Consider the following 24,525-nt stretch of genomic DNA (forward strand, 5'->3'; position numbering starts at 1 on the left):
ACATTCTTTGTTCAGTTTAGTATATATGCGGGATGTGAGCAGCTCTAACTATCTGGCTTCTTTAGGTCCTTATAAGGGCTCCTATATCAATTACATCTAGCAAATAAATGTATGTCCTTTACTTCTGTTCATCTATCTTGCTGCAGGATATTTGATCACACTGTGAACCCTGAGATTGCCTTATTTACTGGAAAAACCTGTTTCTAGTTATGGTGTGGCTCAGCCCCCAACCAGTTGACAGGAAGTAAAGAAGAAAAAAAAACCAAAAAAACCATAGAGAGTAAGAGGGGGAGCCAGGAAGATGGAGAGAGAGAAAGAGAGAGAGGAGAGAGAGAGAGAGAGAGAGAGAGAGAGAGAGAGAGAGAGAGAGAGAGAGAGAGAGACCTATAGGAATTAGAAGGGAAGGACATTGAGTTGGAAGAGTCTTGTTTGAGATGCCATAGGAGAAAGGCTTCTGGGATGTTGGCTGAGGAGGAAGGTCAGCTGGGTGCTTTCTCTGCCTCTCTGAGCTAGCAGGCTTTCACCCCAGCATCTGGTTCCCGAGTCTTTATTGGTAGAATCTAACGACTGAGATTTTGTTAAAAAAACACTATCTTCTATCAGTTTATTCTCGGAGGGCGAATTTTTCTGCCTCTACGCTGTGCTTAGCATTGGCAAAGACTCTTCTTTAGTGAGCATTGAATCCAAATCCTCTGCCTGGCTTCTGTTTCTGAGGCTTTGAAGTCACATGTTGATTTAGTTTGAAAGGTTGGGAGGACATGGGGCCTTTTCAGGGGTTCCAAAGACTGAGCCTTTACACAAGAAGCAGAGAGGAAGCACACTGGGGTCTACCAAGGAAAGAAAGCTCTCCCATTACTTGTCTGTTAGCACTCATGCAGTTAAAGGGTATGCATATGGCTTTTATTCTTGTTCATGTGTCAGTTTCATGAGGAACACACCTTCCACAACCTTAGCTAAACCTGGAAGTTTGCTCAGCAAGGGGCTCTGGTCCAAGACCCATATCTAATCTTCTGTCTCCCAAGTTGTTAGAGCTAGATGGAGCCCGGGCACTGGCAGCTCTCACAAGTCACGCTTGGCTACTCCTTCACAATGGGCCAATTCAAGAAATACAAGGAAAACAGATTGTTTCCATGTGGCCAAATTGGGAAGAGGCAAAAGGGGTCCAGTGATTCCCCAAGATCATCTTTAGGGTCCTGACATGAGGTTTTGGTCTTGACATGGCAAGAGATACAGATAGCTAAGCAGTCCTGGTCAGGATGTGGTCGTGTGTGTGTGTGTGTGTGTGTGTGTGTGTGTGTGTGTGTGTGTCCCGCCTGCTTTATAAACTCAACATCATCTCTACTCCATCTCCCTGGAAGGTGGCCTCTTATGGAAGACAAGTTCCTCCTCTGGCTGGTGTAAGTCTTCTGACCTTTTCTTTTCCTAACGCGAGATTCCCGGGGACATTCCAGTTTCTTGGGGGGTATACTATTTAAACAGTTTAACAGCAGAGTTAAAATTTAACACTTTAGAATATCTTTCCTGGCAAGATGGTTGCATTTCTTACATTTCTTGCCCTGAGGCTTGGGCCATCTCTCAATGTTTGTTTCTGATGTAGTAATAGTCAAGAGTATGCATCACAATTTGCTTAGCAGTCCGGGAAGCTTCTACAAGCAGTTAATTTATAATTGGATTCCCACAATGCGAAACTGCAGATTGCACCAATGTGGACTGTCGCTTTGGAGTGCTGGTTCAGACAGGCAGGCCAACTCAGAGGATCCCTCCCAGACTCCCAAGCCAGCTGTCCTGTCTTAGCAGGTTCATGGTTGGCCACATGTGACTCAGACATTTCCTGCTCTCACGTACTCATGTTCCCCAGGAAAAATCCCCCGGGCTAAGGCTCCTGAGCCAAAGCTTGTCTTTTGAAGCCTCTGGTCTCCTTTAGAAGCACTTGTACCATACGAGGAGGAAAGTAATTAGCTGTGCAGAATAGATGAGTCACTCCTTCAGGATGGAGGAAGCAAAGATTTTAATCTTGGGACTTTCTGGAGGGGATGGTATCATGACTGCAAAAACAAGGTGAAGGACGGAGACATGGAAACTGACTCAAGCTTCTCTCTCCTCCCTTGGCCGTCCATTCCACCTGTTATATTTTTCCACGTCTTATATTTCTTCTAATTTAAGAACTTCTGTTGAAGATGGATATGATGGACAGAGCCAATCGCTACTCAACATATACAGGAGTCAAGTGTCACGCTGGGGCTGGGGAGACGCCTTTGTCAGTCAAGTGCTTGTCAATCAAGGACCCGAGTTTGGATTCCCTGGTAGAAAACCTGCAGTGCTAGGGAGGTGCCAGCAAGATTTCCGGGGCTCTTTGGTCAACCTGTCTAGCTATTTCATGAGCTCCAGGGTCCAGGAGGGACGCTGTGTCAAAAAGTGAGGTGGGGGAAGCGATCGAGAAAACAGTTGACATTGACCTCCAGCCTCTACACACATGTGCACACATGCAATAAGACATCGCATCATGCCTCACCACTATAAAAATACACATTGCTAAATTTCACTGACAGCGTCTGTGCGGGACTGGTCTCCATGCTTTCGAACCTGGGTTTTCAGGAACCCTTTCCCAGGGACGTCCAGCATGGGATTGAACTGGCCAAACCCCACTGAGGCTTATTCTCCCCTCCTTTCCTGTTTGCTGATTCTCATTTTCCCTTGCTCCACCCATTTGCGGGAAAGAGCTGCAGGAGGTGGCCTCACCTGCTCAGGAGGAAACGTTACTCCTTTTCTCAGCAGTAGAAACACCTAGATGAGTCAAGCCTGTACCGTAATTCTTTTCTGGGAACAGTTAGGTTCACTAAGCAGGAGGTAGCCCGCCTTCCGATGCTCCCTTGGCAGCATGGGTGAGAATCTGGGAAGCTGCTTTGTATTAAGTGATGAACTTATATTTTATTTTATTTTTCTTGCTGTATTGTAACTAAGGTGCTGTGGTAGGATGAATGAAGCTCTTTACTAAGAAAATAGGTTAATTGGATGATGGTCTGTTGTCTTTCAAGCGTTCAATTGGGCTCCCCCTGCCCCATCTTTTTTTTTTTTTTTTTTCTGGAAAGTAGACTGGAATGCTTGTCCTAAAGCAAATTTTAGTTATGAAATACAGAGTCACTCTTTTGTCGCAAGTGAACAAAATTATTCACCTTTGAAAAGTGAATAATCCTAAGGAACCAACATCTTCCAGTCCCCCCTCACACTCCCTGTCCTCTCTGGGCTCGCTTCTAACAGAGTTTATTTTTTTAACTCTGTTTTGTACCTTTTATAAATGGCATTGCATTTCATGTACACCTCTGTTTTTTAGAGGCTGACCATTGAACCCAAGGCTGCGTGCCTACCAGACTTGCACTATGCAACTGAGTTGTATTCTAGCACATGCTGTACAATTTTTTTTTGTGTGTGTGTGTGTGGATTCTTTTGCTAATCAATAATCTTCAAATGTGGTGTATGACGTGGTTTTTAATGCATTCCCATGTAACAAATAAAAGTATGAAGTAAAGAAAAAACCAAAACATCAGGGAGTCAAGAAACACGATTTTGTTGCCCACAGCGGACTCTTGTCAAGATCTTTGGTTATTTATTTCCAATCTTTAAAAATACTTCATTATTTCATGTGTATGAGTATTTGTCTGCATGCAAATTTGCACACCAGTACATGTGTGGTGCCTATGGAGGCCAGGACAGGGGGCCAGATCCCCTGGAAACGGAGTTAGGGAAGGTTGTGGGGAACCATGTGGGTGCTAGGAGTTAAAGCCCAACCCGCTGGAGGAGCAGCCAGTGCTCTTAACCACTGACCCACTCAGGCCCCTCCAGTCATTTGTGTAAACTGTTTTAGAATATTTTGCAGCTAAGATATGCTAAGTACTTAATTTTGAATCCGGACTTAATATTGTATTTTCGCAGTTTCTTTCTCATAATTGGTTTTGGAAAAATATCATTTGAAAATGTCATATATTGTGATTTTTATAAGTGACTCATGTGCTTGTCTCTTGCTCTGATGCTGAGCGTTAAAACTGTTTCTTGGGTTTTTTTTTTTTTGTTTGTTTGTTTGTTTTTTTCCAAACACAAAATGCAGGTCTTGACATTTTGCTATTTTCCTTATTATTCTTATTTACTGGGTGACCATCTGAGTATACAATGAATTGTCAAATATATGAACATTATAGACAAGCCAGGTAAATAGTTCCAAAAATGTTGTCAGGAACTTTGTCATGGTTTATACTCCCAACAGCGACATGTTACCATCTGAATCCCCTTATAGTACTAAGGATTCCTATATTACTATATTCCCATATTACTGGGCCTGAATGGGGACCACTCAAGTTCCAAGTGAGGTTGAACATTCTCATGCCCACTTGCTTTTTGAGTTCTGTGTTTGTTCTTCTTATAAAAATCAATTTATTTTCCTGGTCACATTATATGATCATCAACTGTAGTGTATATATCTGCGTTATTTATTACTGCCCCTTCTCAGAAAGGTAGGGTCTGTGTTTCCACCCAGAGATTGAAAGGGAGGCTTGGCCAATGGCACAAATAAGTAACTTCCAGGGAACGGAGGTGGCTTGATTTAATCATGACAGGCTGTAGCTGACATTGAAAGACAAGCTGATATTGATAAGTGATTCTAAAATTGGGCTTCCAGATATTTCAACCATCCCAGCACTTCCCAGAATTTTATTGATGATTTTCATTATCTTTAAATTTTTCAGGGCTTAGGGATTTAGCTCAGTGGTAGAGCGCTTGCCTAACAAGTGCAAGGCCCTGGGTTCAGTCCTCAGTTCCAGAAGAAAAAAAAAAGAATAATTTTTTCATATTTAATGAAAGGTTTCCTCTGTAAGGACCCACTCTCCCTGGTCTTGAGAGGCTTCAATGCTAGTCCTGTTTGTTGATAATGTAGAGTGCTGAAAGGCTAGCATGCTAACGTTTTTCTTTTTGGTATCTTTTTTTTTTTTTCTCATTAGGCCAATAGTTCCTGGTTGCAGATATTTTCTTTTTCTTTTTGCAAGTTTGCTACTGACTGAATTATCCTCCATACCATGTGCCCTGGGACTGTACAGAGTCCATGTTCTCACTTTCACAATACAGCAGAAGTTGGACATAAAACACATTGGTAATTTAGAAGCAATTCCCTTTAATATTTAAATTCTCGCTGCTTGAACCCACTAATGTTCCTTAGGTGGTTGTATATCGAGACTTGTATATGCATTTGAGCTCCTGGCTTTGAACTTCTAGATTAAACTATTTTGATATGTAAAAGTACGCTTTTCCTATGTCTCCTGTGTTTCCAGTCAAGTAGTGATTTCACATTCCAGACTATGAAAACCAAATCCAAAAATACCACAGCTGATAAACTTCAAGTCAGATGTTTAATAAGTAAATTCCGAAGCTTGTATATAGGATGAGCTATAGTCTAGTTCCAGAACTTGTGTATTAAAGGATCTCAAGAATTGTCAAACCCAAATCCCCAGTTAGAGAGTTCCCTTTCTCCTTCCTTTTCTTTCTTACTTTCCTTTTCCTTCCTCTCTCCCTCTCTCCCTCCCTCCTTCCCTCCTTCCTTTCCTTTTTTCCTTTCCTTCCTTCTCCCCATCTTTCTTCTTGTTAATGATTTTTATAATTTTTATTTATCATTATAGATACTAAAGATACGTCAGAAACCAAAGTACTGTCCCCGTGGCACTTTATTTCTAAAATTAGATTCATCAGAGTACGTGTAAGCAGCAAAATGCACTGCTTGTAAGTGTGTTGTGTGTTTCTGACTTCCCACAATCCATTCGGTCACGGCATCACTATCCGACTTGGGACAACTGATTCGGTCATGGCGTCACCTTGACGGTCAGTTGCAGCGTGTTTCCCATCACTGTGAAGAGCTTCTTTGCTCTCCCCTACAGTCACAGGCTCCACCCTCCACCAGACCCTGGCAAACCCTCATGAGTGTTCTGTCTATATAAGTCAGTCTTTCTCAAACGCTAGGGAAAGGGAACCATTGGATTCTATGGCCTTGGACCTGGCTGCTTCCTCTTAGAATGTTGTTTGGAGATTCTGCATGTTGCCCTATATACTTGGACTTAGTTTTGTTTTTGTTTTTTCATTTAAGAGGAGAAATCCAGTTTTCCCTTCATCATTTTGTGGCCATTTGGATTGCTTCCAGTTTTGGAGATTATGATTAATGCTATTACAAACATTTATTTGTAGTGGGTTTGTGTCTAGGGGTGGTTGGGGGAGTATGTTTGAATCCTATTGGAGTAAACACTTGTGAGTGAGGTCACCTGGTCCTGTATGAAGTAATTGTTTATAGAGATTGGGCCATAGCATTCCAAACCCACAACAGCCAAAGACAGTTCCGGTTGCTGTGTGTCCTTGCTGGTATTGGGTCAGTTTTGAAAACGGACTTAACTTTAAACATTTGGTAGCTGATGTTTTCTTGGAAAACATCAGTTCTTTGCCCCACTTAGTGGGTGCTATTGTTTTTCACTATCTTGTGTTTCCTTTTAAAGGAGCAGAGACTGAGCCCGTCAAGTTATGATGAACAGAGGAGACCTCTTAGATTATTCTCACCTGTGGCTGCACTAGAGGGTTCTCTCTGGCGTTAAAGATGGTGTTGACGAACACAGGGGCACGTGACGTGTCAGAAGGCCATGGCTCTGAGGGGTAGACCTATGCCTGGCATTTCTTGTGACTAGGATAGCATACCTGACATAAATGCCTTGATAGAAGAATGATTTCCTTTGCTTCATGGCTCAGGAAATATAATTCACCACTGCAGGGAATGCACGGAAGGGTGAACAGCCCACCGCTGCAGCCAAGGGAGAGCATAAGACACCGAAGACATTGCAGGAGCAGAAAGATGGCCCCATGTGGGGCCCTGATACGTGGGGCCCAGCCCTGTGACCCAGTCTGCTGGCTAGGATCTCGGTCTAAGATGTTCCACAACCTTGCCAAATAGCTTTCCCAGCTGGAGACCGATTGTTCAGAAAACATGATCTTACTCGGGGGACTTTTCTCTTAAAAAATAAAGAATTATAACAGTGAGGAAATGGGTAAGAGAAAATTCTTAGTATGCTGGGAGAAAAGCCAGAGAATCTGGGACCTCCTCAAGAAAAGCTTTGTTCCAGAATGACTAATCAGGATGGTTTGTTGGTAGGAACAAACAAGGGACATTTAGGGCTTACTCAGTAATCCAGTCCGGAGGCAATAGGGGCCTGAACTGGATTGTAGCATTAGTAAGGCTGGATATGGTAAAACTTAAAAAGGTAAAAGATTATTTAAGTTAATATCTGAATATTGATGTGAAGGTTCACAAAGGATTACAAAGTTAAATTTCACAATTTGATGAGAAGGATCCCGATATCACAGTAAAGGATCTTTATTTTATTTACTTATTTTACTTATTTTATTATTTTATGTGTATAGGTATGCCAGCATGTACATCTGTGCACTATGTGCATGCAGTGCCAATGGAGGCCAGATGAGGGCGTTGGATTCCCCTGCAATAGGAGTTAGAGATGACTGTGAGGAACCATCTGGATGTTGGGACTTGGACCCTAGTCTTCTGGAGGAGCAGCCAGTGCTCTTAACCACTGACCCACATCTCCAGAGATGTGGTAAGGCATTTTTAAAATCCCCACCTTGCTAATTCTGTGGACAGGCAATTGCCCAGGTGTATTGACGTTTGACACACATGGCCTGTTGGCACAAATGGAGCCTTAACCCCAGGCTGTCACTTCCTGTGATTTTCCTTCCATATCCTAGCCCAGTTCCATTGCGTTTCCCCATCTCGAGAGTGTCTATGTCTCTAGCCTGAACCTTGTTACCCATCCTCAGAAGCACATATCTACTTACTCAACTTTCACAGCTCCACAAACAGACTCCTGGCCTCTGGAATCCCAAGCCCACGTTTCTGTGGTCTTCTACCATTCCAAGTGCTCAGGTCCCAAACTGAAAGTCTTCCTAGACTTTCCTCTTTGTCTCACATACTAGTTCCCGGCCATCCTCATGAGTTTGGTTTTGTTGTTGTTGTTTGGTTTTGAGACAGGATCTTACGATGTAGAGCAGGCTGGCCTCACATCCACAATGTGCCACCTGCCCCTCGCTTCCAAGTGCTGAGAGTAAAGGCACATGCCACCATTCCCACCCACCATTTCTCTTTATCTTCAAAAACCTAGACTGTGGCTTTTTTTCCCCCTCTCTGTCCATGGATCAACTCACAAGTGCCTCTTGGTTGTTTTCCCTCTCATCCTCTCAGATCCAATCTAACAGCAAAAGCCAGGGTGACAAAAATGGAATAAACAATTAGATGTTTTCATTGCAGCATTAAAAACACCTCAGTGGCTTCTCATCGTATCCGGAATTAAAGGAAAAGTTCTTAGAATTGGCCAATGGCTAAAACTCTACAACAATCAACTCCTCGCTATTGCACTGACCCAGAACTAGTTGCATATGGTAATGACCCCTCCCAAGATCTCTAATGGATTGTTGAAACCCCATAGACAGTACTTTTCCTTATACATGTATACCAACTGCAAATTTTCCTATTTTCACTTAATAGACTTCCCTTTGCATCTCCTCATTGCCGGTATCACTAGTCTGCAGCTGAAAGTTTTTCCCGTTCCTCCCAGCCCTGGGGTCCAGACGAATTTCTCCCATCTGTGGTCCCACAGCTGCTTATAAAATAATCACTCAGAGGCTTACTATTAATTACAAACTGTATGGCCTATAGCTCAAGCTTCTTGCTAGCTAGCTCTTATAACTTAACTCAACTCGTTCCTATTAATCTATGTATTACTACATGTTCCGTGGCTTTACCTCTGTGCTCATTACATGTTGCCCCTTGGAAGGCAGGCTGGTGTCTTCTCCAACTCCAATCTTCTTCTCTCTGTATCTCCACTTGGATTTCTTGCCTGTCTCTAAGTTACCTTGCTATCATAGGCCAAAGCTGCTTTATTTATTAGCCCATGGGAGCAACACACATATTCACAGTGTACAGAAAGATATCCCATAGCACTAGTCTTATGTTTTGGGATTATTATTAAATAAAATAAGAGTATCTAGAGCACAAGTGCTGTAATACAACTGATCTGGTAACTGAGCTTGTTATTAAGGGGCTAATGAGTGAGTAGCATATAAAGTGTGGATATACTGCACAATTCATAATTCAGTAGGAAAGCATAGGAGTTTGCATCATGCTATTTCTGGTTAAAGATGGAAAACACACCTTGCATCTTCCTGAAAATTTCCATTTAGTACTTCTGAGCAGTGCTTGGGCATGGGCAAGGGACTCCGAAGGGAGCAAAGCCACAGATGGGGGAAGCTGCTGTGATTTGCAGTGTTCACCACACAGTGAGAAGGCCAACTCCTCCCTACAGTTTTTATTAAGGGTGCAAAAGTGTTGAGGGCCAAGCATTAAAGCGAGTGCAGAGCTCTCATGAGCACAGGGAACCGACCAGGCTGTGTCTGCTGCAGCTAGATCTGTTCGGACCTGTTCTTGGCATGCCCTTCTCTGTCTTACTTGGCTTACGTCATAAGGCTCTCTTTGGGTTTCTTAAATATGCCAAGCATGTTCCAACCTCCTGCTCTGTTTCCTCTGCTCAATTTCCTCTTCCTTACATATCTACACAACCCAATTCCTCAAGTCTGTGCTTAAAAGTCCATGGGCCAGCATAGGGAGCTCTTTGAGAGATAATATACAATGAGGTTCAGTCCCATATTTAGAACAAGTTTAGACTTTACGGATCTAATACAGGTAATTAATTACATACACAACCTCTAAGACAATGGAAGTTAAATTCTTCCCTAAACTTGTACAGCTCTTGGTTTGGAATTGCATATGTGATATGCAATATTGAGAGCACCATTAGATGGTAATGGTGTGCACAGGGGTAGGGGGAGATATATGGGAACTCACTAGTTTGTAGTTCTTACAAAATAGGGTGACCTGATTCTAAGACTCTCCCTGGAGAAATGATTTGGAACACAATAATTAAATCAAGTGAAGAGATAAAGAAGGAAAAGAGCAAAAGTCTAGGGCTTCACCACATAAAAACACTCATGTTTATGGGGACAGAAGGTTTGTAAAGAAATACATAAAATGAAATTAAAAATGGCACATCAATTCTGGTCAGAGGGGTGTGGTTTTGAGTCTGACTTTGCTGACACATTAGCTATGCAACTGATTCTCAAAGGCAGTGGTTCTCAGCCTGAGGGTCATAACCCCTTTGCCCCCTCCCCCAAAGGATCCTTTCAAAGGGTCGCATATCAGATACCCTGCATAACAGATATTTACACTACCATTTGCAACAGTAGCAAAATTACAGTAATGAAGCAGTAACAAAAATGATTTTTATGATTGGAGGTCACCACAACATGACTAACTTTATTAGAGGATCACAGCATTAGGAAGGTTGAGAACCATTGCTGTAGCACTCATTGGCCTGGGCTGTTAAGTGGAAACAACAATAACAACTTTTTCCTGGGATTTTTGTGACCAATAGATGCAATAATGTAGGCAAAGCAACAGGGCTTATTGAACATAGTAAGTTCTAAATGGATGTTATTCAATATTTTGAAGACTTATTTATTTTTGTTCTGTGTATTTGCTTTGATTTTATGCATGCATGTGTACCACATGGGTGCCTGGTGTCTGAGGAGGCCTCAGAAGGGCAGTGGATCCCCTACAGCTGGTGGTATTGATGGTTGTGAGCCACCACGTGGGTGCTGAAAACTAAACCCAGGTCCTCTGCAGGAGCAGCAAGTGCTCTTAACCTCTGAGCCATCTCTTTAGCCCCAAGATTTTGTTCAGCATTTTTAGAGCTTAGAGAGGAAATCCTTATCAGAAGATACATGAAAGCTGCATACAAGTCATGTCCTCTTGGGTGGAAAGAGAGTGACAGCCAGGGGGCATGGAGAACACTAAGAAAACACCACCCTCTAAACCAACAGGACTGATGCATAGATGAGCTCGTACAGACTGGGGCAGCATGCTCAGGTCATGCATGGCTCTGCACCAGATGGGATCCCGGAACTGAAAGGAGAAGTAGACACATGCCCCCAGACCTAACCCAGAAACTCTCCAGCTGATATCCACTTGGAAACGAAAATTTAGTTTCCTCCAAAGGAATCTTACTGGGGAAACAAATTATTCTTCAGGGCAGGCTGCATGCCCAGCCATAGATGGCTGACAGGAAATAAACTCAACAGCATATTTGGAGATTCTTTGTTTCATAATATCACGTCAAGGCTTTTCCTTTGTAAATATATATATATAATTCTATTTTATTTACAATTCTTCTTCTCTTCTCTTTTTAGCCTACAGGTCCTTTGAATATAGATTGTGGCTTCCCGTTTAGTGTTTTTATGGAATTTCTGAGTGTTCCAACGAATGGTCTCTGTATCTGTTTCTTGTGCCTTCTCTTTGGGCTCTTTTCCTTCCGTTTGTCCCATTCTGATGTGTTCGTTTTTGTTTTATATTATTGCATTTTATTTTGTTGACTTCCCTTTGAAGGCTGTTTGTTTTCTAATGAGAGAGAGAGAAAAGGGTTTAGATCTGGGTGGGAGGGGAGGTGGGGAGGAACGGGGAGGGGTCGAGGGAAGGGGACCATAATCAGGATATATTATGTGAGAAAAAAAAATCTATTTTCAATAGAAGGAAAACATTTTTAAACGTCCTCTTTATTCATAGTCCTGAGTTTGGGCACAGCATCTTGACTTGCTTGTTGGAAGGATGTGACTGTTTATGTTATAATTCCTCGTGGTTTCGCTGAGGGGAAGTTACACAATGTAGCCGTTTTATGCTGATCACTAAAGAAAGTTCTCTGTGTTACAAAGATATGGAAATTTGTAGATAGCCTAAAACATCACCTAAAAACTGGACTTCGGGGCTATTGCAAGACCACATGCGTTTGAACTGCTTCTGTCCTTTGTGTGTAGGAAGGAGGAGAAGAACTTTGGATTGGCTGCTGCCCAGACTCAGCCAGCAGGCAGGGAAGGCCTCGTCCTCTCTCCTCGACTTTAATCCATACAGTGGGCCATGCCTTTGTCTAAAACAGGAAGATGGCTGGCTATTCTCTCCTATTTGGTTTGGGATATATTTATGGAGGAATCTATTGTAAAACATCCTATTTATTAAGAGGAAAAGGCTCCAAATGCCACATTCCAACTCCCCCAGCTCCATCATCCCAGAAGATATGATGGGTTGGAGGTTCTGCATTGTCCCACATAACTATGCATGTCCCCATGAAGAAGTCCTTGCATGCTATCCCCAAGATGCTGGTTTCTATCCATGATTTTTTTTTCCCAAAGGAGAGAGAATGTTCTTTAATCAAGCTTTCTCTTGGAACTCTTTGTGGTTTATTAGAAGTGGCTGAGAACCACATGGGTCACAAACTATGGCCGCTGACAAAACTTTAACAGGAGATAACTGTGGACTGTCTATCCATCAAGCACCTAGTATACATTAGTCAAACATTTGAAAACAAAGAATGCAGAATTATTATGGCTTCCTGGAAGTTCTTTTTGGTCATGAGCTCTGACTGGCTGTAACAATTAGTGTCACTCCATGTTTGCTAGATTTACAAACACGGTGTTAAGAATATTTTTGTGCCTGGCAGTGGTGGCACGTGCCTTTAATCCCAGCACTCGGGAGGCAGAGCCAGGCTGATCTCTGTGAGTTCAAGGCTAGCCTGGGCTACCAAGTGAGTTCCAGGAAAGGCACAAAGCTACACAGAGAGACCCTGTCTTGGAAAACCAAAAAAAAAAAAAAAAAGAATATTTTTGCATTGAAATGTGACTCTGCCAGGATCAATTATGCTATAGCTCATACTCCAAACTGGGCCATTACTGAGCCATTATTAGAATGAGCTTCAGGGGGCTGGAGAGATGGCTCAGCAGTTAAGAGCACTGACTGCTCTTCCAGAGGACCTGGGTTCAATTCCTAGCACCCACATGGCAACTAAGGACTGTCTGTAACTCCAAGATCTGACACCCTCATACAGACATTTCTGAAGGCAAAATACCAATGCAAATGAAATAAAAATAGAATGAGCTTCAGATGATGGCTCCGCCATTTTCCAATTGTGTGTCTCAAAAGGACTCATAAAGCTCTAACCATGAGAATTGTTGTCGGTTGTTAGGATTGGAAGGTATGATTCAGGCAACAAGAAATTAGTGTTGTTGGTTATTTTCATTAGTTCCTAGGTTGGTTAATAACTCAGTTGTCATTAATACCTCAATTAGTTGTTCAATCAATTAATTGTCATTAACTACCTATTTCATAAATACTGGTTCTCCATTCTTCATTATAGAAATAGATCTTTGCTACTTAATTCTCAGTATTTCATGTCCCAAATTCTCCTATGCACAGGTTTGGCACTTTAAGAGTAGACTTAATTCATGTGACAAAATCTCTAATTTTCTAACTGCTGGTTATTAAAATAGTTGTACTTTTTTCAGGTACTCCCTCCAGACTTGAGTCTAAGGTGATTCCTGGAGGTCCTTGTTCACTTTCATTGACTTTTTTTTCTCTTATTGGAAGTAAAGATGACATTACTATTTGCCTGTGAAAGACTTATAGTTGCCCTAGTAACAAAATAGATTATTTTTAAACTTATTGGGAAATACTTCCTCCTTCACCTAAATTTCAGCTATAGTCTTATTTGCTGATGTACAAAGACAGTCTCTATATGATGACCGCACCCTGCTTTATGCCATGCAGCAGCTTTGAATGCTTGGGACAGAATTGAAGAAGTTGGAGAGAGAACTGAGTCATTTACCAAAGTTATACAGGGCCCAAAAGAAACCTTCACTGATTTTTTTTTTAACAAAGATTGACTTTAGCTGTAAACAGAATGATACAAAATTCAGAAGCTAGGCAAATAATAATTGAATCTTTGGTTTTTGAAAATGTTAATTTACAATGAAAAAGGGTATTGAGGCCTTTAATGGAGAGATTGGCTCTCCTATAGTTATCAATCCGAGATACAGTCAATATTGAATCTCATAACCATGATGATTTCCATCAATAGCAAAGGTTTGATAAAAGATTTTTCCATTACTTGGCAACAAGCCAAGGAAATTATAAGAAAGTGTCCTACTTGTTCCTTGTATAACCAAACTCCACTACCTGCAGGAAGTAACCTAAAGGATACTCAAAGAAATGAAATTTGGCAAATGGACATATTTCATTTTGCAGAGTTTGGAAAATTAAAATATGTACACCATACCATAGATACATATTCAGGATTTCAATGGGCAACTGCTTTGAGTTCTGAAAAGGCTGATTTTGTAATCACACATTTGTTAGAAGTTATGGGCATCATCGGGATACCTGCACAAATTGAGACTGACAATGATCCAGCATATGTCTCTAGTAAAATGAAACAGCTTTTTTGCATATTATAACATAAAGCATATTACAGGTATACCACACAATCCTACAGGGTAAACAGTTATAGAAAGATCTAATCAAACTCTAAAAGATATGCTTAATAAAAAACAGAAATAGGTAAGAAAGACCCTGAGAGATAGCTTGCATAATGCTTTATTAACTTTAAGTTTTCTAAATGCTAATGAGAAATGAATGATAGCTGTGGAGAGACACTGGACAATAGCAAAAAAAAAAAACCTGCTGAATTAAATCAGCCTGTATACTTTAAAGATATGTTGACTTCAGAATGGAAACCAGGATACATGTAAAATTGAGGAGGAGCCTTTGCTTTTGTTTCCACAGGAGAAGAAAAGCTATGGATACCATCAAAATTGATAAAGATTAGATTTTAACAAGAGAGACGTCTTGATTAGAAGAGGTGATAGTTCATCAATCAGCATGACCACTCAATCTAAACTAATTTATATGACTAACAAATGCTTTTCATCTGATCAGATATGACTTGCCAAAAGGGAACTTCCCCAAAGTTAGGGTTGGGGCAGGGTTTTGTTTTTTGTCTTTCCAGGAGAATGAAGGCATCTAGCTATGGAATCTGAAGACCACTGGACAAATGAGCCATCTGAAGAAAAAGAACAAATCACCAGAGAAAATGTCCCAAGAAAAAAAGCAAATTAGCCTATTGGTATATCACATTTCCAAAAGGATAAAATTTCATAAATCTTCCCAAATGTTTGTTTCTGCTGTTCTCTACAGACATATAATGCAAATGGTTCTTTTGTAGTCCCAGTTCAATTAAAAATTAAAGGTACCTTTGGAGTATGGCTTTCTCCGTCTCTAAACCCAAGCACATTTGTTAAAGGAAAATCCAAAATCTCTGTTTCATGTCAGAAAAGCCATCTGATATGGGACAGAAGAAAAACCAAAATTAAGGGACTATTCTATTGCCACTAATATCACAATCCTTTGGTTATATTTTAATCTTTAAAACTTTTTTAAGGTATAAATATTATCTCAAAATTCATAAAAAATAAAACATATTTTAAACTTTTTGTCAAGATATTAATGGTCATATAGAGTGTTAATTCTAGAAAAAGGCTTCATCTAGCTTCCTGTACATGATTTTGGGTTTGAGACTCTATCAGGTAACTAGAAAATAAGTTTTTGTACTCTGGATGTATATAGCAAATTATGGTCCTTTAACCTTTTTTGAAATCTGCTGCATATGACATTTAAAATGTGTAAGTTTTCTGCAGTGAACCATGACCATGCCTAACGGTGACCTTTGAAGTCTCCAAAAGGAGGATGAGGCCCCACAACAGCAATTCCACCTGGTCTATGGCAATGCCACTAAGCTGACAAACATCACCTAAAGATTGGCTTTGGACTGCAAACTGCTCAGGACAATTTCAAGTTGGATGGCTGAGATGGTCCAGCCTCATAGACTACTCTAGCCAGCACTTAACATGAGTCCTGCATGTTCTCACTGCACAGAGACTGGACAACAAATGATACAGCTAGCTCTCCTAGGACTTGACAATTATCCCAATTTTTTTCAGGGTCCCCTAAAGATGCTGTCATTCCCAGACAGCAGGAAGTAATTTTAAGAATAGGACACCCACATTCCCAACAGGTGGGGTGGGCAGTGTTTGGTCATTCAGTGGGTTATGGATATTGTCATTGTTTAGGGGAGTTGGTTGGTTACAAGTTGTGATTCGTCATGGTGAGGAGAAAAGTTGAACAAAGCAGATTAGATTCAGGGATCTTGTTCTGAAAACAAAAAACAAAAAGGGGAAATATAGAAATGATAGAATAAAAGGGTAAATTATTGAATCTACTTTTAAAACAAAAAAAGCAATTAGTAGTCTTAAATAGTTTACATTGGTTTGGATTTTTGTATTTTGATACAAATTTGAGGTTATTTTTATTAGAACAATGTAATGTAAATTTCTAGTCCTTGAAAGTTATTATTACAAACTATTTAGGATAATAAAGAAATGCAGCTGACTAGTTAGTCACCCATTAAATCAAACTTGTAGTCATGTTAGGTGTGCTTTCACATTCAAACAGATATATTTTAGATACACAGGTGGTCTTCAAACACCTCAGAGACCTACAGAATATGGCATTTAAGATTTTTTTTTTTTTTTTTTTTTTTTTGGTTTTTCGAGACAGGGTTTCTCTGTGTAGATTTGCGCCTTTCCTGGAACTCACTTGGTAGCCCAGGCTGGCCTCGAACTCACAAAGATCCGCCTGCCTCTGCCTCCCGAGTGCTGGGATTAAAGGCGTGCACCACCACCGCCCGGCTTAAGATGTTTTTAATATCATGTTTGTTTGTTTGTTTTTTTATGAGAATGAGACATGTCTGCTCCTGGCAGTACCAATCTATTTCAGAGAAGATGATGGGCAAGAAACTCCATATATAGTTTACTTTCTTTGTGGCAAGAAAGTACTCTTGCCTCAACTGCTGACAGTTGCTGTCCAAATTGAACAAGCAGGAAGCAAAAGAAAGTGACTGCCGAACCTTGCCAAGATAAGGTGGGACAGTCCTCCAAAAATCCTGCTTCATAGAAAAGTCTATCAGATATTTTAGGCCTGTAGGCCAAAGATGGATGCCTCAATGTTACAAAGGAATCTTGGGTGACCGTCCAGGTAGTCAGCTTTTTCTGTCATTTCTTAGTTTTGGAAGTTGTTTGCTCTGCACTTCCTGTTTATTCAAGTAATATTATATCCTTCTCAGGTCTCTGATGGAGTTGAAGACTATATAGTTATAATTTTCCTTGTTAACAAATTCAGAAATGAAACTCACAAAAGAGGTATAAAGTGTATAAGGTTGAGAGACATAAAAAGATAGTTTGGGGTTGGTAATGCAAGTTAGGATAGAAAGTGAATTAGGTACAACACTTTGGACACATGAAGATAGGATTGATAATGGAGTATTTTCTCTGAATTTGTCAAATGCTAGTGGACTAGACATTGTTAATGTAATTATTGCCTGGATATATTTGTATATAGTTATTGTACTTATTATATATAGTTTTTCTATGTTAGTCAAAATCTTTTATTTAGACAAAAAGGGGAAAATATTGTGTGATATTTTGTTTGTGTTCTGACAAATAAAGCTTGCTTGGAGTCAGAGGGTAGAGCTAGCCACTAGTTAACCATAGAGGTCTGTAGGTCTGTACAGAGAGGCGACAGGAAGTGATAAGGCGGGGTGGAGAGAGGATCTAGTCCCTTCTGGTTGGAGGAGGAATGGTAGAGGTGGGAAGCAACTGTGGCTGTTCCCCTGCATCTCTGATCTTCCAGGTTTTATCTTGAAATCTGACTCCTGGTTTTTATTGATACGATGAGTTAGATTTACGATTCATATATTAGCATATTGAATGGTCCCTTCACAGTCACCATTTTTGGAAGAGAGAACTAGGAAACACAGTTGTGACAACCGTAATGTTTATTTATTTTATTTATTATAATTATTAGTGTGCATGAGGGAGTGAAGGTAGGCACACCACTCCCCCCCAAAACATACGATTGTTGTGTGCTCAATCTACATTCCTAGAAGTGGTTAGGTAGGAAGTTAGGAGTCTATAATATTAGTAAGGCTGTATAAGAAAGGAGGGTCTGAGCATAAGTTGTGTGAAGCTATTACTTAAGGCCCACCTGTCCTCCGTGTAGAATTTACCTTAATTCAGTAGACTATTATGTGGTGGTCTGGACTGTTATTTCTGTTAGTCCTTGAATGTGGCTAAGGGAGATATCTGATTCCATTGCTGAAAGGGGGAAACAGATGGGCCTAAGGGAAGGAAGCCTTTCCTGAGGCTGTTCTCCAAATACCTCAAATGTATATGTTTAAAGAGTCATCAGTCCACACTGTTAGCAATTCTTAGGGAAAAATCAATTGGGAAAGCTATGAAGGCACACGTGATATTCATAGCAGAAGACAGATGATACATAACAAGCCAAATAGCACCAAACACTCCCTGAGATTCCGCTTCCTCTGAAGCAATTCCTTGATCCCTTCAGGTAGTGGCTTTGCCATAACCAGCTGAGTTCTTATAATATATTCCTGTGGCCTGTAGCAAAGAAAGATCCTGTAGCCAAGCACAGAAGCGCACATACAGAGAGAAGTTGTGGGTAGAAAAGATTAAGAATTTCATGGTCTTGACCTAAGGAGGAAGAGGCCATGACTTCCCATGATGAAGATAATAAGAATCCAGTTGTAACTGGAAATACCAAAAGCTGTCAGCTGGATTCCATTTTCCTTTGCCTCGTAGGTTCTTGGTCTAACAATCTGCCAATGAGGCTCGTGATAGACCCAGACAGGACAAGGAAGTCCACCCGGTATGCATCTGTGCCGCTGGGCTGGGAGCACAGGGAGGATAGGAGAGTGGCAAAATATCCCATGATGTGAACTCCACAGTCCCAGTGGAGGATGACGTGAGCTGAGTCCGAAGGGCCTACGAACCTCTGTGGCAGGCCACTCAAGGCCCTTAGAAATGAAGCCGTCAGAGCAAACGGGCCTGATTTAAAACACCACCATCCTTACATGTTGCCTCCACACAGTTAGAAGCAACTTCCTGGAGGCCTTGTAATCACATATCCAGTTGCACAGTAACACACTTGATACAAGGCAGTTGATACCCTCCATTTTGGCCAGGGGTCTGGATGCCCAAACCTGCTAAGATGGTTTTTTTGTTCCTGTCCTTTCTCTTAATTTGATCTCAAGTCTCTCTGGCTGGGAAGGAACAGTAGTGGTGAAGGAAATAAATGGGAGTCTCAGCAGCCAGAGAGAAAAGGGAGGGAATTAAACTTAGTGCCATTTGGAGGCCATCATGTGGCCATTGGACAGACACACACACACACACACACACACACACACACACACACACACACACACACACCAAGAAAGGAAGGCATTGTGTGTAACCTCTATGTCCCCATCCAAAGGAGAGAACTTTGGAGAAGAGGGGGAAAAAGACATTTATTTTTTGCAGGAAGGCAGAGCACCAAAGCAAAAGGCTTACAAAGCAGAGGCAAGATGGAAAGGCAAAGTCTAGAGACTGACTCCTCCAAAAAGGAATCTCAGCCCAAAGCAACTGGCGGGAGTTCGAACCACCGACAGGTGCCAACTTGAGTCAGAAGACAGAACATGCCCCCCTGTTCTGTCCTCAGAGGAACCTCTTTAATGATAACCCATGCTGGATGCCAAATTTGTCACTTACAATCAGGATTCCATTTTATCGATCTTTAGTAATGTTAATGAAAGAATTTCTAAAAATGAATCCAGAAGGGAGCTTGAGAACTGTTTTGTAAGAGTTTGAGAGAAAACAGCTGTTATCTCATTAATGACTAAGGGTAGGGTGACGGTTAAGAGGAGGGATAGACACGTCTTTTGACTTGGCGGAAGGGGGCGGGGCACTTTAGAGAAGGAATGTGGAGAGTGTGTCCGTGAAAGCACGCTTAGGCTTTTGGCTGGGGTCCAAACAGGAGACAGAGAGAGAGAGAGAGAGGAAAAGTTCCACATTTTTAGGTAGAACTCAGGAAAGAGGACACCTTAGTAGGCTCAGAAGACCTGCAAGCAAATCTACTTTGTGAGGAGTGTCTGAGGAGGGTGTATATGTTATCTCACTATGGGGAACATTGCTCCCCTGCCCTTGTCAGTCTTTGGGTGAATCAGCTTTCCTGAGGGATGCCCTCATGGCCCGTTGATTGACAGGCCCATTTGGAGTCACTCTTAAGGGAGAGGACAACAGTATGTCTTTGTAATCTTATGTTTGGACAGATTATAATGTCATGTCTCCAGCCCAGGCTCAGATTCCATTCTTTTGAGCAGGAGGAAGCAACTTTTCTTTAGTGAGCTTCAACAAAGCTGTGATACCCACTACCTTCTCATAAGGTATTTTAAATATTAAGATGGGGCCCGTGTGGTGCTTTCTTTGCTAGTGTTACCAGGGAAACAAGAGGTAGGTCCAAGTATGATTATGAGGAAGTGGTAACATCTTCAATGGGCTCTGAGTCTGTGACTGTCTAAGTCTCTGATTATCTAGCTATCTAACAATATCCAGTACATCTTGTCTATCCACTCCATGCATAATAGACTCCTGTGCTGCCTCCAGCCCATAATACTGTAATTAATGACAAAAGGCAAATCCTCTTTCTGGATATCGTGCATCATTGAACGGTTTAATTTTGATAATATTTTGTTGTGTTTTTTCTTCTATAATACTTTCTGAATTCATCTTTATTGTTCCTTTATTCCTTTTATTTACTCACTAGTACTAATAATCCCTTCCTTTTTTGGAACTATTTTTATCTTTTGGTAATTGTCTTTAATCTGCTTGTTTTTTATAGTTACTGTGTTATTAGAGTCTGTTTTTGTGATGGCTAGGAAGACAATTTAGCTGAATTATGTCATGTTCAATATTTGTACAGTCTATACCATGACTTTTTATCCCTAATTAGACACACACAAGAAATCCAGCCCCCACATCAAAAAGACAAATGTATTTATACGAGCTTGGGTTATGAAGACAAAACGTCTATAAACAACCCAAGTGATCAACTACCAGATAAAAGTGAAGTAAACTATGGTACATTTTCCCAATGAATGGCATTTTACATGGGAAATGAACTACCTGCAACATGAGTGTATTTTAGGAATAAACGAACTATATGCAACATGAGTGTATTTTAGGAATAAACGCTGAGTGAATGTGTCAAAGCCGAGAAGACAACACAAGTTTTCTCCATTGAGCTGGCAACAGGAACAGTTAAATAACATAGCGGGTTTACCTTTGTACACACTAATGTGAACCAGCAAAGACAAGGAAACCAGGAACACGAAATTCCGGACACCTCTTCCCTCTGAGGGAAAATAAAACTAGAACTTCAGGAAGTAGCAATCAAGTAGACAGAAGATTTGTTGCTCTACTAATTGGTGGGCACTTGTGGATGCTCATTGCATTATATAAAGCTTTTATGTATAAATTATAGAAAGTGGAGGAACAGCTGATCTGGAATGTTAAGAGTGTTATGACCGATCCAAATCAAGTGTGCCTGGAAATGTTCCTTACAATAGAGAGATATCTCTCCTCTAAACAGAGAGGTAGCTCTTGCAATCCTGAGTGTGAATTCCCTGTGAATTCCTGTTATATTGTTAAGATGTCCCCTCAAAACTCATGTGGAAATTCAGGTGCAATCTTGCTAGTATCAGGAGGTGAGTATTAAGAAATACAAAGGTGGCCGGGCGGTGGTGGCACATGCCTTTAATCCCAGCACTTGGGAGGCAGAGGCAGGCAGATCTTTGTGAGTTCAAGTCTACAGAGATCCAGGAAAGGTGCACAGCTACACAGAGAAACCCTGTCTCAAAAAACAAAAAACAAACAAACAAACAAACAAATACAAAGGAGAAGGCTCTGCCCTGGGGAATGGATGGATACCCCATTCTAGTTCTGAGAGTAGACTGGTTATTTCTGGAGTGGATTACTTGTAAGTTCAAAAAGGGATTTTGTCCTTTCCACTCACTTCTCAGACACAGGTCATGTTCTTGGACATCTCAGCTTCCAGAAGAATGAGTCAAACAAAACAAAAAACAAACAAAACCCCAACCTTTCTATTGTTTATAATTTACTCTGTCCGTATTCTGTTATAGCAGTAGAAAATAGGTTAAAAGATCTGAGACATGTCACATGTCAGCTACATGTCCAAGAGGCTCTGCATTTGATCTATAGAATTCATGTAAAAAGCTGGGTATGGCAGCCTATGCTTGCAATCTGAGCAGTGGTGGACGGATCTGGTCCTTAGGATCCACTGGCCAGCCAGCTTTGCGGATCAGCAAGCCTCAGATCCCAATAAGAGACTCTATCTCAAAAATCAAGGTGGTGCTGGAGCCGTGGGTACTTCAGTGCTGGGAGCAGTTATTGCTTTCAGAGGACACGAGTTTGGTTCCTAAAGTCCACATTAGGTGGGTCACTGCCTCTAACTCCAGCTCTAAGGGATCTGGTGGCCTCTTCTGACCTCTGATGACACCCACTCACTTATAAAGACACATATGCACACGTACTCATAAAAGAAAATAATAAAAAAGAATCCTAAAAAAAGAAAACAAGGGGGATAGCTATCTTGAGGAACAACATCTGGTGCTAACATCTGGTAACAACATCCACATGCACATGTGCACACACATCCTCACACACATGTGCAGTCCCTAGTTCTGAGTGTCATCTATTTCCTTTCACTGTGACATTTCTGTGCTCAGTGATGGCCATGAGTATTTACTCACCATCTTCTGAGAGGCTAGAATTCCATCTGCCTCTTTATATACTCTACACATGGTGCATCACTTAGTGATGTTTGTGAATTGACCTGGACTGACTCACTACCAAGCTCATTATGAGGAACAAGGACGTTTCATTATGATAAACAATTATCTTTGTAAAATTTAAATATAAAAACAAAATATAATAGAATAACTCAGTATAGTTAATACACAATAAGTACTTCATAAATGACCAGGAAATAAATAGCAGTTGGGTAACCAGTGAGGATACGCTGACTGACTCTTGTAGGACTATTTCTTAATACTGGGGATGTAATGTTCCTTTTCCAGGGAACAGAAGATGACTGGCGGTCAGTTGTGACTAAATCTTTTAACGTATTTCATTGTTGCTTGGGATTTTTTTTTTTTTCATTTCAAAAATACTTGGTCTTGATTTGGACCAACTGTTTGTGAGTTTTGCGAAGCTGATTGCAGAAGTTTTGGTTGTGTGACTCGACTTTCTCATCCTGTTTTAACAGAAGTCTACATGCCTCAGGCAGCAAGATGATGACGGAGTGGGTACCGGTGCATTCCACTGAGCCTGAGGACCTGAGTTCGACCCCTCGTGCTTACGTGAGAGAGGCAGGAAACTGACTCCTACAAGCTGTCCCACAAACGGCCCCTGACACATAATAAAAGTCAAAAGTTCCTTTAAAAGTCATTTCATGCCCCTTTGATCGTCTAGGGAGAAAAAGGAGAAGTGTTCCCCTTGGATAAAGTTTCATTATTCCTATTTTCCCCCTCCTTATAAGGATGGAGTAAACTTCCTTCAATTTGGCAAGCAACATATACTCCACAATTCGCAAATAATAAGCAAAATTTGTTACATGAGCATCTGGTACTTTAAACTGGTGTGTGAGTCTCAGTTAACAATAGGGAATATTTGTATTCTGTGAAATTACAAAAAAGCTCAGTTTTGAGCAGAGCGCTAATAAATATGTACAAAAGTTTAAAGTAGCCGGGCGTTGGTGGCGCACGCCTTTAATCCCAGCACTCGGGAGGCAGAGCCAGGCGGATCTCTGTGAGTTTGAGGCCAGCCTGGGCTACCAAGTGAGCTCCAGGAAAGGCGCAAAGCTACACAGAGAAACCCTGTCTCTCGAAAAAAACCAAAAAAAAAAAAAACCAAAAAAAAAAAAAAGTTTAAAGTACCTGTATTTTTTTTTTTTAAAAAATTTAAGTAAAATATTATCCAATCCCATTTAGTAAGTGTTTGGGGTTTTAGCCTTAAAAATCACCAGGCACTAAACCCTGGGGGTGATCATTAGTGTAATTCTAAAGTTGTCATCACTGACTGAAGCTTAACATTGGCATTTTTGGATGCTGACCTAAAAAAGGTTTCTGTGGAGTTCAGGTGACTCTGCAGAAGTTTGTTGGGGAGGTGAGTGGGGCTGTTCAGAACCACCGTTCAGAGAATGTGGTGGAGGAACCAGCAAGGGTCTGTGGCATTTAGTGCGTATTCCCACCTCTAAGCAGCGCTAACGAGAAATGTCCCCCATAAGCACGCGTACTTGAACACTTGGTCCTCAGTTGGGTGCTCTTTAGGGAGGTGATAAAACCTTTATGAGGCGCAGCCTTCCTAGAGGCAGCATGCCACTGGGGACACGCTTTGAGTGCTTGCAGCTTCTCCCCAACCCTGTGCACTGTGCCGATGGAAGATGCAATCAGCCATGTTCGGATGGCTAAGGAAACCCCATTTTGTATTAGGTACCAATTTTAGTTACTGTTTGCCTCTGGCCTAAATTCCTGAAAGACAAGACAACCTTGACTCCTTGCCCCCCTTCCCAGAATGGTGTGACTGTTGTGGACT

The 24,525-nt window shown here is 41.2% G+C and overlaps 1 long non-coding RNA gene across 1 annotated transcript in view; it reads left to right on the forward strand.

Annotated features, from left to right (window-relative positions):
- LOC121823198 (uncharacterized) overlaps nucleotides 1-23,718 on the forward strand; it is a 42,251-nt gene extending 18,533 nt beyond the window's left edge. Inside the window, exons 2-3 of the long non-coding RNA XR_013045066.1 lie at nucleotides 7,438-7,628; nucleotides 23,198-23,718. This is a non-coding gene — a long non-coding RNA (uncharacterized LOC121823198). The remainder of the gene's footprint in view (nucleotides 1-7,437; nucleotides 7,629-23,197) is intronic.
- Nucleotides 23,719-24,525: the final 807 nt, after the last annotated feature.

Source organism: Peromyscus maniculatus, chromosome 16 (genome assembly GCF_049852395.1).
Source record: "Peromyscus maniculatus bairdii isolate BWxNUB_F1_BW_parent chromosome 16, HU_Pman_BW_mat_3.1, whole genome shotgun sequence".
NCBI lineage: Eukaryota > Metazoa > Chordata > Mammalia > Rodentia > Cricetidae > Peromyscus > Peromyscus maniculatus.